Source organism: Pteropus medius, unplaced genomic scaffold (genome assembly GCF_902729225.1).
Source record: "Pteropus medius unplaced genomic scaffold, Ma_sr-lr_union100, whole genome shotgun sequence".
Taxonomy (NCBI): domain Eukaryota; kingdom Metazoa; phylum Chordata; class Mammalia; order Chiroptera; family Pteropodidae; genus Pteropus; species Pteropus medius.
This window is the reverse complement of record NW_024349140.1, coordinates 201,509-215,074: the sequence shown is the minus strand read 5'-3', so window position 1 is coordinate 215,074 and position 13,566 is coordinate 201,509.

Here is a 13,566-nt window from a genome sequence, read left to right as displayed (position 1 = left end):
TCTAGAGATAATTGACATTATCAACTCAATTTTGAAAAAAAAAAAATTGTCTCTCCCAAAAGCATTTGGTGGACCTTGTACTCTCTTACGTCCCAGGCTATAACCTTCATAGGGTGTCTTAATGGTTTACTTAAATTTTACTTTCTTATATATAGATAGGTCTTCCTGCTGTACAGGGCACTAGTTAGATTCAATCCTCAGTTATTGAGGCCACTCTTTTTGCTCTGTTCATCAGGCTTATGGGCACCTTATTGGAAGAGACTTTCTTTACTAGACATTTGTCAGAATGGTCAGTTCTGTAGTTTTGGGCTTGTAATGTTGCATCCAGCCACCATTCTTAGGTCTTACTCCTTGGTCCTCTTCCTAACACCACATGTATAGTCTGTGTACCCTGAATATCAATATTTCCTTTTGCACACCCTTCTTCAAAACCCTTCTTGCCCATGAAATATAAATGTGCTGTTTTTACACTATTTGCATGCATGTGCTCATTGTTGTGAAATCGAATTAAGGAAACTTCATTTAAAATCAACTTAGGAGGCAAGAAGGGGAATTTTCATGCACTACCACTTTAGATCAATTGCATACCCCCCAAAGGAAACAGATAGTCACAGGCCCCAACAGGAAGGGACATACCTTGCATTCCAGCAGGAAGGTGTCTCTACTATCCCAGAAGGAATAAGATTTCTCTTTGCCCAGCAAAAAGACTACCCAATGGGAACTTCTAAAACTCAACCAATGAGGAGCCGTCACCACCCTGAACTCTTACTTCCCTCAGATGGATTTTCATTCCACGCAACCCATCCCAACTTTCTCTTTTTTCTCTATAAAGTAACATTCTTCTTCTTTGTTTGCTGGACTATCATAGATTTTGCTATAGCATGCTTGTCCTGAATTACAATGCTTTGACATTCCTGAACAAACTCACTTTACTGGTTTAATAACTGGCTTTGTATTTTTTTTTTTTTTTTAAGGTCAACATTGCTATGAGAGTCCTGGTACTGACCTGAACACACATGATGTTATTCAACAAAAACATCATTAATGCCAATCAAGAAATTCCCAAAACACTCAATGTACAAGTAGCAGACAGCTAATGCTTCAGATGTTTTCCTTGAAGTGTAACTCCCTGCAGCCATGGTAGCTGATGACCAGTTAACTTTGGCTATTTGGTAACAGCCAGGGAGAGTTCTGTTCCCTGAAAAGGCCTGCTTGCTGTATGTGGGTAGTCTTAGAGTGGCAAGGAGTCGCCAATAACACAACAAATGAGAGAATAAGTTAAACAGTAACATTAGTAAAGCATTTGAACAGAATTCAGTAGCCACTGTGACACTTTTTTGGATCTCTCCTGCATACCGTGGGATGACTAGATTAAAATATTTTTTTGAAGCTTCACCATCTTAATTATATGTTGCTTGTGCTTTTCATATGACTTCTCAATATTCAGATTCAAACTCATTTAAATGAGATGTGTTATCATTCAGTCATCATTAATAAGACACTGACCTCTTTTTTGATATTTGACCCTTAATCAGCTTTAGATACATGCTCACCCTGCCTGGCTCAGAATGGATAAGGAAGTTAGGAAAGTTGACAAATGTCCCTTTTTGTGTCAGTGGGTAGGAGGGTCAAACCTTGAAAACTCTCAGCCTCCATTCTTACACACTTAAAAGGTCACCCCATTCACCTTTGCACAAGCCACCTGAACCAACTTACCCTTGTCCTACTCTCCTTTGAAAGTACATTTGAGTAATAAACATTTTGTTCAATTGATACATGTGGCGACTTCAGTCTTGACACCCAATCACATTTTAGTTGGTGTTAATTCTACTCCCAAAAGGACAAGGATATAACAGAGGTTAAACAGTGGAAAGTCTTCAGGGTACGTTTTGTACTGGGACCAGCCTATTAATAACCAATGTTGTGGCTGGACCAGCCCTTGTGGTTATTATAATTGCAAGACGCCCTTGTGAGATCACATGGCAAACCAATGCTCCCAAATAACCAATACTCAGTAATAACCATCAGGAAACTTTGAAAAGGTACAGATTTATTACTTACAAGACCTGGAAGTTCACAGCACACCAGGGGCCATTCAGCGAGGTTGCAGGAGGGAGAGGAATAAGGGGAGAGGTGAAGGAGAGACTGGGAGAGGGGGAGAGGAAGGGAGAGTGCTCTTGGGCCTGGGGTTCTGCTTTTATTTGGATTGAGTGTGGAGACCTACTGTTTCAAGAGCTTTCTCTTTGCTGGTTAATTTAAACAAAAGAACAGCAATTTAGAGCATGAGAAGAGGAAACAAGTTGCCCAAAAGGTCAGTTATTGAAATCAACCGAGATTTCTAAAACAAAGAGGCCTCAGTGAGGAGAGGTGGCCTGGCTCTTATCTAGTCCAGTGGCTGGCAATGTGTTCACTCAAGATTCACTTTGAAATGGGGGCTTTCATAATCAAAGCTTAAGTCAGACATTTTCTCTACAACAAAGAAAAAAAAGTCAGGTCTTACTCCACAGGGGACAAACAGGTGTTCAGGGTGACAAATTGGTATACAGGGCAGGGAATTTTTATATAATGAGCAAAAAAAAATCCTTTTTTTTTTTCATTTTTGGTACCTTTTTCAAAGATCAGTTGTCCATAAATGTGGAGGTTTATTTCTCAAGTTGCAATCTATGCCATAAATGTATGTCTATCTTCGTGTCAGTATCACACTATCTTGATTAATTTGTTAGTATAAAGTTTTGAAATGAAGATATGTTAGTGCTTTATTTTTTATAAGATTTGTTTCACAATTTTGGTACCTTTGCAATCCCAGATAGTCTATGAAATACCTTGCCAATTTCTAGGTCATTTTGTGGAATGGTGCAGTTTTAGGAATGTTAAGTCTTCTGCACCATGAAATTGGGATGTTTTTCCGTTACTAAAAAACAAACAAAACCCCAAATTGAGCTGCTCACTGCTCAAAAGCCAGTACTAGAGAGACAAGTGTTGGGTGGAAGGAAAGGTTGCTTTATTCAGGAAGCAGGAATTTTATTTACTTGTCATATTTTATTCATTTGCCTCTCAAGTACTGGCTTTCGAGCATGATAATGTTTGATAATGTTTCCAGTATGATAATGTTTTTAGATGCATTGATCACAAAAGAAAAGTATGATAATGTTTTTAGAGATTCCAGTATGATAATGTTTTTAGATGCATTGATCACAAAAGAAAAACTTTGAAACCACCCACTTGGGCTCTAGCAGTAGAATCAATAAGTGATGATTGATTCTTTTGTCTCACAAGGGAAAAATATAGAGTAACACAACTGAATGGATGGTTTCTGTTCCAATACGTAAAGATCTCTGAGTGATCATTTTATCTTCATTACAGAAAAAAAAATGAACCTCAAAAACAACCCTTCTAAGATACAAGGAGAGATTCGAGATCACATGGCAAATCAATATTCCCAAAATGAGAGACAGGTGAAGATAATTACTACTTTCCTAGAGGAGAAAATTCTGGAGCCAGCAACTTCTAAAACCAAAAACTGTTAATGATTAATTTTCTGGATAGACACAAATTGTACTAACTGGATAGTTAAAAGCTTTAGAGAGAGTCCAGACTTAGAGAACATCACAAAATTCATGAATTTTTTTCTACAGAAGTGCAAATAGCTGCTCACCATGAAACTGGAAAAGAATTTGTATCATGCTTTAGGCAAGAAACCAGGGAAAACATTTCAATACACACATAAAGCATTCTGTTCTCTGTAATATAGGCCATCCATCAAAGAAAATGATTTGCCTAAACCTGCTCTGATTGTGGAAAGAGCCTTCAGACAATAATCAGACCCTTCGGGTTTCCTCTCTGACAAAAGGGAAGAAATAATAAGCTGTTCTGAAGTTCATAGTCCAGAGATTCTGTTCCAGAAAACATGACAGGTTTAATCAAAACATAAGAGAACATTTTCCCACGCAAATAACTGATGATCATATCACCAGGGCTCCAGTATAAAAACAGTAGATTAAAACAGAGCTGCTAGATCCAGTCTCTGCTTATGAGTTTCTAGGGATGCCCAAACACACCGGAGAAAAATATAAAAGGACACTTATATGTAGCACAAGGAATAGAAAAAAGGAAGTTTGTAGTAATAAACTCTTGCATTAAGAAAGAAATATATGAAATCAACAACCTAAAGTTATACCTCAAGGAACTAGAAAAAGAGCAAACTAAACCCAAAGGACAAAGGAATACTTTGAGAACTAAAAAAAATGTGGTCAAAGGAAACTAAGAAATATATAAATAAATGAGAATGTAGCTGAGGCTCTCATATTTTGGCAGCTAGAATTAAATAATTTAATTCTTAATTAGGCCTTTGTTCACATGACAGCCGCTCTTCTTGCTCAACTCCTTCTGTTCTCACGGTATAATATTGTGTTGCTGATGTGCTGTTTCTTTGTCAAGCCGGAGGACATAACTTCAGGGTCTCCAGGAGAATTTATGAGTTTGTTTTGCAGAAGGAGGGAATGTCTCTAAGGTAGCTATGACCAACTGCTGGCACTCAAAAAGTCTGATGTGAAAAGAGTTATCTATGACTAAAGAAACAGACTTCTCTCTCAATTCCACCTCCCCTTTCTCCCCTTTAAAACTCTTCTGCTTGGTCCAGAGCTTCAGAAATAGTCCTGGAGATTAGTTTTACAATGTCAACATCCTTATTCCTACTCAACGGACACACTTAAAAAATGCTGAAAAATGCTCAGTGCTTGGATCCCCCACAAAAGATTTGCGTGGAAGTCTGTCGCTCAGAGGAGAAAGACTAGACAAAGAGTAACAAGCAGAAGCAATTTTATTAAGTAAAGCAGGCAAAGTACACTTGGGAGAAAATCTAACCAGGCACTTCGACAGAGAATCAAATGCCAAGAGAAGCTGAGGGTCAGTAGTTTATGTAAGCAATACGGTTTCTTTGTTCTCCATCTGTTCCACCTGGAATGGGTGAATTCCCAGCTCCTCCCTCTAAACCGCCACTCCCTGCCTGGGCATGCGCAGTGGGTGCCCAGTAAACGGGAAGTCATATGCCTGCACTGTGGGGATTTTGGGGATAGGTGCATGCTCAGTTAACTAATTTTGCCCATACCAGTTGAGCGCCCCCAGAGTAAGTTCATATAGTTGTCATCGGTAGTTAACTGACCATGGGAAAATGAGGGAGTCACCTGAAGCTGCCAGGTATCTTGTGTTTAACTACAATTTCATATTATGTAAATTTTACTGCTAAAGCGGTCTTGGGGCCTCGGTAACTTCTTATTGTCCTTCTCCCTCCAGCTCATATCTACCTATCTACCTGCCCTATTGGTATGTGCATTATATCTTAATAAAACTGTTGAAATAAATAAGTGTATTCAGAACTTTGCAATGTGTCGCGTATTGATTTGATATGATTTCAACTATACTTGTTTGTGACAAAGTTGTTTCTAAGAGTGAAGTTGTTTTGATCTAAGAATAAAGTGGTTTTATAAGTAAAGTCATTTTGGTATGAAGAAACTACATCAGGATGTTGTAACTCAACATCTGTGGTTGTTAGTAAGCACTTAGTTGCCCAGCTGCTGAAGGTCCCTGCTTGGAGCTTATCAATAGGAACATATGAAGAAGCATCTATGGCAAGGGGACATTGAGGCTCTAAATATAGAACATTTGTAAGGATCATCCGAAAATGTTCGTTCTAGGCAAGGCTGCTCTTTACTGATCTAAATAGCTCTCTAAAGTCCTTCGGGCATTAGCTCCTGCCATGGTAAAGGTGCAAACCCTGCAGTGGCCCCTGGAAGATCATCCTGCGTGTTAACATCAGCGCAGTCTTTGCCTAGCAACATGCTCTCACAACGGGAGACTTTTATTTTGCATTGGCAACTCAGCTCAGATTGGCTAAGCCTTCTTTCCTGAAAACCAACTCATAGAAAAGGTAAATCTCAACTAAGCTTGGATTTTATTTCTTTCATCTCCCCCGCATGGAACAATAGTGTAATTAATCTGTCATCGGTGTGGCATTTGTTACTTCTTTATTGACTTATTAAGAGACATTAACCTGGATGCTATTGGCTTGTGTAACTGTTACCATTGGGGCAATCTAAAATCCCTCATTTTCCCCGGTGGCGGTAGCGTTAAGGGTCCTCAGTTCTTTCCACCCATGCAGTGAAGAATTACAGAGTAGCAAGACTTAGGAAAAGTAAGATTTATTAAAGTATGTTTCAAGAGAGAGATGGGCTGTACTAAAGGAGACTGCAGCCTCATGGAACTCAGGACATAGGTCTTATATTGGCTTCTGGATGTGTGTTTACAGGGGTAGTGCTAGATGATTGCCATGTGAGGTCATTTTGATTGACATTTAGCTGTTATATAACCCTTTGCCTACTGTGGTTACCCAGAATTCAGTGTTATAATTAGATTCATGAAATTCCAGGCACATATATGATATTATAATGATGGCACAACAAAGCTAAAGTTATAGAGAGATTACAGTAGTATTAATGGCACAGACGCTCTTGGTCAGAACAAACCAGCGGCTATTTTATGGCTTTTCACTCCTTTGTGTCTCAGAATGTAGGAGGGTGATTTATAACCAGCGAGGTCCTAAGGGAGGTCTTTGGGAAGGGCTTTTATTCTCCAGTTGCTCAGGTCCACCTCACTACCTAATATAACTATTATAATTCCCACAGAGAACCTGTGTTAAATAACTATTGGCAAAGGCAGTTCCAGTCTCTGAGCATTAATTCCCCAAACAAAACACAATGTCAAAGAATCTTGCAATCCAATTTCTTAGGAATATTAGAGTTTGAGTTTAATTAACACATCCATCACCTCACATAGTTACTGTGTGTGTGTGTGTGTGTGTGTGTGTGTTGAGAGTTTAATCCACTCTCAGCGAATTTCAAGTATACGATATAGTGTACATTGATAATGATGAACAAACCTTCAGCAAGCACAGTCAGTCTGGAGGGTCTACAGGAGGAACTAGGGCTTATGGAAGTTCTCTAGCTTTACCTAATCTTGAGACTCCTACAGGAAGAACTCTATTTATAATAAAGTATGGAACAATTATGGTGTACACCTAAAACGAATACAATATTGTATATTAGCTTTGTTTTAATAGAAATTTTTATTTAAAAATAAAGGTCCATGTGTTAGGTAGTCAGGCATGAGCAACAGGAGCGAAGGCTCAGCTCTGTAATCATAGAAACTTCCCTTGAAGGCCTTCCTTAGGCACCTCCCAGAAATACCTTCCTTTTAGGGTTATAAATTACTCCAAATCCTAGAGCACAAAGACCATAAAAGCTGCTGGCTAAACCAGCTACAAATGCATGCGCAGAAATCACCACCCATAACTTCAACCTTATTATACCATCATTATAGTATCGTGACTATGCCTAGAAGTTCATGAATCTAAATATAACAGACTGAATTCTGGGTAAGCACATGTGTAGCAGGCAAAGCGTTATAATACAGCCAACTGTCAGTCAAGGTGAGCTCATATATGGATCACCTAGGACCTCTCATCATGGCCCAAATATAAATAGACCTTCCTATTTCTGTGTTGTTACAGTTCTCCTTGCTGAAAACCCACTCCTCCCTTTGGAGCATACTGTTTTATCACTTTACCTCCTAAATTCTGCAGGGCTACAGTCTTTCCTAGCGTGGCCCATCTCCTTCTAAAATGTAAATCTCACTTTTTCTAAATCCCTCCAACCTGTAATTCTTTGCTCTGTCAGTGGGGAAGAAGTGAGGGAAAACGCACAACACCACTGTCCACCATCCTCCTCCTCCTCTCCTACACCGCTGGGGCGACGCCAGATTTCACATCAGAGCTCCGGTGACCCCAGAGATGACATGGTTTTAATTTCCCCTTCCATGAATTTCTTTCTCCCATCTATAAATACCCCTCCACCTTGGCAAGCAGGCCAGAGTGTGCATGTGGCTTGCCATGTCTGTGTGCTCTAGGTTGCAACCTTTTCTTTTTCCTGAATAAATCCTTTTTGGTAACAAAACACCTAGTCGATATTATTTTTCAGTTGACATTTTAAGGGCTCATTGGGGATTCCAGGAAAGAACAACAGCGACAGCTTCAGGACAGGTGGGGCACCAGGTTCTAGTACCCCGTATGGAGCCACTTGGGTTCGTGGCTTGCTCTCCAATATGAAAGCTTAGGGTGAGTTTTCTATTGAAATCGAGCTTTTGCTTTTTGCGTTTTGAGGCCTTCTGGGTTTTATTCAGGAATTGCTCAGAGGGTTTATTTTTGTGTGTGCGTGTGTTAAAAAAGCCTTGCTTGTTTGACTCACTGTTGTCTGTGTGTACTCAATTTGGCACGTCAGCCTGATTTCTTCAAAAACAGGTTGTCCTTTGAGACAAAACTGGCTTTCACCTAAAGATATCTTTGTGGACGGGGGTTATTTCTACTGAAATTAGTTTGGACCAATGTTAGACTGTATCCTTTCATTGAGAGGAGTGCCACCCAACCCAGCCTCTAACTGGACTTCCCAAGGTTGGTTATTTTTCTAGAACTGGCTCTTAGCCTTCGGCCTAGCCCTCTAGGATGACTATTCTAGAGTGAGGCTGGCTGATGTCTGACTGCAGGTTGCTCGAGCTGTTGTAAATTGTTTCAGGCCCTTTGTTGTAGAGAAAAGTCTCTGAAAAAAATGGGATCTCAGCTATTTAATTATTTTAAGATTGTCCCTCCTCCACCAGCAATGCCAGCCAAGTACACGGTTAAAAGTTCCAGGCATTTTTCATGCTCATATTTAACTAAATAGACAGATCTGACTAAAAGTAATTCAGAAAATCATTGGCCACTCTGGGAAACTTTTGAGATTCCCAACTTCATTTTCCTAAGTCTGTACTGGACAATAATAGTGTTAAAATTGGTAAAACCGAGCAGAAGGCCTTTTTTGAATTGTATTTTTAGGCTACCAAATGAGACCAAAAATCTGAAAGTTGCCTCTTTGTGAAATAAAATCTTAAAATTAACAGAGGCTAGTGAAAATTTAAAGAGAGCAAATGCCCTCAGAAGCCATGTGTTCTTCCTCCGCAGCACTGTCTTGCCCTTCTTCCTCTGCTCCATGTCTCAGGATCCACTTTCAGGTCCACCCTATTCTTCTATGCAGACTGCCTCAGGCTTCTCCTCCAGCTTGCCCAAGCACTTTTTCCCCAACCCCTTAGCCTCAAGCTCCACCTTCAAGGCCATCTTGCCTTCTACCCCTGCCTTCCTTACCTTCAGTTCTGCCTCCGGTGCCATTTTCCCTTGAATCCTCTCCAATTTTGTTCTTCCTCTGAACTTATCAGTACTTTTCCATTTAAGATTAAACCCTCTGTGAGTCCTAACAGACCCTAAGTTTCATATATCCCCTGACTAAATCTGAGTTATGAACCATTGTAAAGGAATTTCCTAAGGTAACTAAGGATCCTATAAGTTTGCTGAGGAATTTGATATTATTGTGCAGGCCTATCAGCCTGGGCATTCTAATTTATATCAGCTACTTCATATGTTAGTTGTTGAAGGCAATGCTCAACACTGGATGAGAACCGCCACATGGGAATGATGCAGGAGAGCCCTACAGGGTGGGAGCCCAAAGAGGGTCCCCGACCCCAGAGCTCCGGTGACCAGGTTCTTGTCTTATGTCACAAGAAAGAATTTAAGGACACAACAAAGAGCAAGCAGGAAAGTATATGTTCTTTTAAAGCTAAATAAATTAAGAGAAAAGTGCAGACAACTTAGAAAGAGAGTATGCACTGAACTTTCTGGGCTTTTGTTTTCTTGGGGTTGGGGCTGTCCCAAGGCTATCCGGCCCACCTCCAGATCTTGGTCTGTTTCTTATGCCACCTAGACAGGAGGAGGTGGCACAAGGCCATCTATCTTGTCTCCTGGCCTTGGCTTGTTTCTCAAGCGGAGGTCTTGTTAGGTAGCTAGTCATACATGAGCAACAAGGGGAACAAAGCAATAGGGCCCAAGCCTAGAGACCACCAAAAGAACACTCTATTGGTAATTAGAGAATTCCTTCTGCACCCTCAGAGACAGAGAAAAAGAGGGTTATAGTTTTAGCTGGCCTAATCCGGCTACTGATGCCTTTGCAGAAGGTACTTCCTAATTTGCCTACAATTTAAGCTTCATTATAATACTATGTTTATGCCTGGAAGTTCATGAATCTAATTGTAACAGACTGAATTCTGGGTAAGTACATGTATACTAGGCACAAGTTATATAGCAGCCAAGTATCAATTAAAATGACCTCACTTGCCAATAACCTACGAAGCCTTTGGAACCACCCTATCATGGCCCAGATATAAGGCAGTCATTCCCCTTTCTGGGTATGGAAACTTTCCATTCTCACTGACACTGGCGCTGCTCCCTCGGTGCTCAATGCTGCTGTCATAACGTAGCCCTGCCTCAGAGAAATAACACAGTCAGATAGTAGGGATTCCTAGTAAACTCAACAGTTTCATATCTCTGAACCTCATCCTTTTTGCTTAGGCCCCTTGAGATATACATTCTTTTCTCCTTAGTTCTTCTGCCCCTACTCACTCATTAGGCTGAGTCTTCCTAGAGGTGTATCATGCTTGAATATCCTTTACCCAAAAAGGGAGAAATAATGTTAGATATTGATCATAACTTTCAGAATGGTCGATTAGGTGAATTAAGTGGCCTTTCAACATCTTTTATTTGTTCTGTTTTTGATGGTACAGTAGCTGAGTCTGGGAGCACTGATCAATTGTCTTTATTGGACCAACTGCCATCTTCTTTTTATTTATTTATTTATTATTTTTTAAAAAGCCTTATACAATGATGTTGAAGAAAAGGAGAAAACCATCATAATTTCTTTTCTCCACACTTTAATTTGATGTTGACTTTGGATAAGAAGAATGAAAATGAATATCTCATTTATTTGGCAGTTAAAAATCAACACAATTCTAAAGTGAAATTTCACTTAATTTATCAAACAGTCCCAAACATTTGATGAAAAAAAATGTAAAGAATAAAATTTCAAAGGGATTTTATTTAAAAATAATCACTGGGCATGTACTGTAATGAAACTTTTAATGACCTTTTTTTTAAAATTTATTTCTGAGCTCGTCTTTAGTGAAATTACTTGGTAGTGAATAGTACCAGAGCGATGGCTTGGGAGACAAAACTTCTTGGTTTCTGAAACAATGAAAAGTAGCACCCTTTGGTGATTTAGAATCTTTCTGAGGAACTTCAAGCTCCCTCTAAGCAGTCTTGCCTAATCCCTGGGACATTCCCTCAGGGCTGGCGGGGCTGGAGGGGCTGGGGTGGTTGGTGAGGCTGCTGGTAGGGAGTGTTACCAAGCCTGCTACTTTTATCCTGGCCTTGAGGAAGCCCTGGGAGGTGCCGTGACTCTTCTGAGGACACATAGTCCCTGAATCAAGTGAAACTGGGGACTAAGGACTGCTGAGAAGAGTCCTGCCCATATAAGGTTCACCCAGAGTCATATACCCAGTGGCCTCACAGGTCCAATCCTTGGAGGTGGGGAGGCTGCCAGGGAGGCTGCCAGGGAGCCCTACCTCCTGAGGCCTCTCAGCATCATGGACTCAGGAGGCTCTGATCCATGATGTGTATTTTTTCTCTCACTCACAGAGAGAGAGTTTGGTGTGATATTTTTACATCTGGATGTTAAGAGCCAATATGATATTGTAGTTCAAAACTCAGGCTTTGTAGTTGTACTGTGCTGGACTTCTGAATTCAATACTTACTAGCTGTGTGGCCTTGTTAATGAAAACTTTCCAAGCCTCATTTTACTTTCATTTTGTAAAATTAGGATACTAAATCCACATCCCAAGCTTGGTGTGTGGATTAAATAAGGTCATATATAAAATGCTTAGTACAGTACCAAGCATATAGTAAATACTCAAAAAAAAATAAATTTTTTCTTATTACACTTCTATTACATATTTGACCTATTGTTGAAAAGTTCTAGATTGCTGAATCCCTTTCTCTCTGCTGAATAACCCAACAGTTTGTGTATCTGAGAGAGCTGGAGGGGAGAAACAGTTTTGGCCCCCATTTAAGGAGTCCCTCTCTTAGGTTCCTGGAGGCTGGATCGAGGCTGGAATAATTGCACTGGTGTCTCCAGCCCCACCATGAGCAAGCCATAGCATTTCTATTAGGGACAGGGTCTGGAGGCCTGCAGAGGAGCAGTGGATGGACCCCTCTTCTAAAGGGCTTTGCCCATTGTTGTTTCCCCTATAATTTCTGCCTTTTACTAGAATTGGAAACCATGCACTGGGCTATCATTTTAGAAGATAGAACATCCTTTAAAAAATCCTTAAAAAAAAATCTTTCTAAAGAAGTGTTTCAGCTGCAGACCGAGTGGAGACTTCTGGTAAGTGAAGTTAGGCCATAGTTTCTCCCATCAATCTATTCACAACTACTGATATGTGAGGGGCAAGGAGCCTCCTGGGAACAGGAATCTGTCCATGGCCAAGCTGACTCACCATAAAGGGCTGTTTCTAGAACTGCTTCCCACCCAGGCAGCTCAATTTTATACTCAAGAGTGGAGGGAGCTTTGTGCCTAAAATGAAAGGGCTGGTGACTAAGGCTTGTGACATTCTGAGGGTTGTCATTCTTGTGTTGTCAACCCTGTGTGACCAGAAAATGTCCTGATTTTACACAAGAGATAAGACTTGTCTCCCCTGGTGTTTCAGAAGCTTCCAGCCCCATGGGCACTCAGGTGAAGCAGTGTGTCTGGGTAGGTGGAGCAACCACCAGCTTCTGACACCTTCTTTATGGGCAAAATCTTTAACTGATATTGGCAGAATCCACAGTGCACCTCCTATTAAGGTTCAAATTGATCCTTCAAAATCTTTTCCCAGAATTAATCAATATCCTATAAGTAAAGAGGTCTTTCACGATTTAAGCCAATAATAGTAGATGACATAACTCAGGGCTTTATTATTCCTTTCACTAGTCCCTATAACACTCCTATTTTACCTGTGAGACAGCTAAAGGGACGAGGGTGGAAGTTTGCCCAGGACCTTAGAGCAATAAACCACATTGTTTTCCCTCGACACCCTGCTGTCCCTGACCCTCTTACACTGCTAGCCTCCATCCCAACTGGAAGTAAATTCTCTCCGGTAATTGAATAATGTAGTGCATTATTTAGTGTCCCAGGTGATGAAGCTAGCCAATACCGTTTTGACTTCACTTGGGAAGGAAAACAATTTACCTGGACAGAAATGCATTAAGATTTTACTGAAAGGCCATCATTTCTCACAAACTCTGAAGACTGATTGTGATGATACAACTTTTCTCACAAGTTCTACCTTATTGTATGGATGATTTACCCCGCTGTTCTTTTTCTCAGGTCTCCTCACAGGAAGATACCATCCACCTGTTAGGATCTTTGGCCTTAAAGGAACAAATAGTCTCTAAAGAAACATTACAGTTTGTACAAACTCAGGTTTGCTATTTGGGTCCTCTGATATCAGAACAAGGACCACACCTAGATCCAGGTAGGCTTCACAGTGTCCTAAGTTTCCTAAGGCCTCAAACTAAGCACCAGTTGCTAGGTTTTCTTGGGCTAATTGGCTATTGCTGAA